This window comes from Echiichthys vipera (genome assembly GCF_963691815.1).
Source record: "Echiichthys vipera genome assembly, chromosome: 1".
NCBI lineage: Eukaryota > Metazoa > Chordata > Actinopteri > Perciformes > Trachinidae > Echiichthys > Echiichthys vipera.
The window spans coordinates 42,092,165-42,094,664 of NC_139826.1; the positions used below are offsets into that span (position 1 = coordinate 42,092,165).

Consider the following 2,500-nt stretch of genomic DNA (forward strand, 5'->3'; position numbering starts at 1 on the left):
CCTGTGGTCCCTGGGGTCCCTGTATTGAAGGGCTTCTCTTGTGCGTGCCACCTTGAACTCCTCAGCGAGTCCGCTGAAGGGCAGCTGCAGGGCATTGCTCGTCCCAGACAAAGCAGCGCTGGTGAGACTCCGGGGGAGGATGATCTTCCTTTGGAGGGTTTCCACTGTTGTCGTTGGGACGGAGTAACAAGGAGAGGCCCCAGGACTCGGGGCAGGATGGAGTGCCGGCACGCCGGACTCGCCCCCCTTGGAGAGCCGCCCTCCTCGCTGGACGTCTGGAGGGCAGCGGTGTCTTTCAGGGTGGAGTCGAAACGCTCTCCCATCTCTGGACCGGCTGCTCAGTCATGGAGGGGTCCATCCCCTTCCCCGTCTTCAGCAGCGTGGACGTTCACGTCTGTGTGACGCACGTTGTGAGCGATGCTGCGGGTGTGTAGTTGGGGGTACGGGTGCGCTCACTTAGATCTCTCTAATGCACTCCGTCGTGGTCTCGAGGGTCTGCCTCTGATCCTGAAACATTCCCCGCTGCCTCAGTGACCTTCATCCTCCTCCTCATCATCAGCTCCGTCACCTCACGATAACCTGTGACCGTTGTGTTTCATGCTGTCACTGTAGAGATCAGCACAGGTGAGATCCACCTGCTGCACTTTCACGTTTACACACAATCAATCAGCCGAGTGTCAACGTCCTGTTTCACTGTCAACGTCCTGTTTCAGTGTCAACGTCCTGTTTCACTGTCAACGTCCTGTTTCAGTGTCAACGTCCTGTTTCACTGTCACCGTCCTGTTTCAGTGTCAACGTCCTGTTTCACTGTCAACGTCCTGTTTCACTGTTAACGTCCTGTTTCACTGTCAACGTCCTGTTTCACTGTCAACGTCCTGTTTCACTGTCAACGTCCTGTTTCAGTGTCAACGTCCTGTTTCATTGTCAACGTCCTGTTTCAGTGTCAACGTCCTGTTTCAGTGTCACCGTCCTGTTTCAGTGTCAACGTCCTGTTTCACTGTCAACGTCCTGTTTCACTGTCAACGTCCTGTTTCAGTGTCAACGTCCTGTTTCACTGTCAACGTCCTGTTTCACTGTCAACGTCCTGTTTCAGTGTCAACGTCCTGTTTCATTGTCAACGTCCTGTTTCAGTGTCAACGTCCTGTTTCAGTGTCACCGTCCTGTTTCATTGTCAACGTCCTGTTTCAGTGTCAACGTCCTGTTTCACTGTCAACGTCCTGTTTCAGTGTCAACGTCCTGTTTCAGTGTCAACGTCCTGTTTCATTGTCAACGTCCTGTTTCAGTGTCAACGTCCTGTTTCAGTGTCAACGTCCTGTTTCAGTGTCAACGTCCTGTTTCAGTGTCAACGTCCTGTTTCACTGTCAACGTCCTGTTTCACTGTCAACGTCCTGTTTCAGTGTCAACGTCCTGTTTCACTGTCAACGTCCTGTTTCACTGTCAACGTCCTGTTTCACTGTCAACGTCCTGTTTCAGTGTCACGTCCTGTTTCACTGTCAACGTCCTGTTTCACTGTCAACGTCCTGTTTCAGTGTCAACGTCCTGTTTCAGTGTCAACGTCCTGTTTCAGTGTCACGTCCTGTTTCACTGTCAACGTCCTGTTTCACTGTCAACGTCCTGTTTCAGTGTTAACGTCCTGTTTCAGTGTCAACGTCCTGTTTCACTGTCAACGTCCTGTTTCAGTGTTAACGTCCTGTTTCAGTGTCAACGTCCTGTTTCACTGTCAACGTCCTGTTTCAGTGTCAACGTCCTGTTTCAGTGTCAACGTCCTGTTTCACTGTCAACGTCCTGTTTCAGTGTCAACGTCCTGTTTCAGTGTCAACGTCCTGTTTCACTGTCAACGTCCTGTTTCACTGTCAACGTCCTGTTTCACTGTCAACGTCCTGTTTCAGTGTCAACGTCCTGTTTCAGTGTCAACGTCCTGTTTCAGTGTCAACGTCCTGTTTCAGTGTCACCGTCCTGTTTCAGTGTCAACGTCCTGTTTCACTGTCAACGTCCTGTTACACTGTCAACGTCCTGTTTCAGTGTCAACGTCCTGTTTCACTGTCAACGTCCTGTTTCAGTGTCAACGTCCTGTTTCAGTGTCAACGTCCTGTTTCACTGTCAACGTCCTGTTACACTGTTAACGTCCTGTTTCAGTGTCAACGTCCTGTTTCACTGTCAACGTCCTGTTTCACTGTCAACGTCCTGTTTCATTGTCAACGTCCTGTTTCACTGTCAACGTCCTGTTTCAGTGTCAACGTCCTGTTTCAGTGTCAACGTCCTGTTACACTGTTAACGTCCTGTTACACTGTCAACGTCCTGTTTCACTGTCAACGTCCTGTTTCACTGTTAACGTCCTGTTTCAGTGTCAACGTCCTGTTTCACTGTCAACGTCCTGTTTCACTGTCAACGTCCTGTTTCACTGTCACGTCCTGTTTCACTGTCAACGTCCTGTTTCAGTGTCAACGTCCTGTTTCACTGTCAACGTCCTGTTTCACTGTTAACGTCCTGTTTCAGTGTC

The 2,500-nt window shown here is 50.3% G+C and overlaps 1 protein-coding gene across 1 annotated transcript in view; it reads left to right on the forward strand.

The window, feature by feature from the left end:
* Window positions 1-2,500, forward strand: part of LOC310952405 (intermembrane lipid transfer protein VPS13C-like) — a gene marked incomplete at its 5' end in the record, with an annotated part of 126,417 nt that overhangs the window by 102,683 nt on the left and 21,234 nt on the right.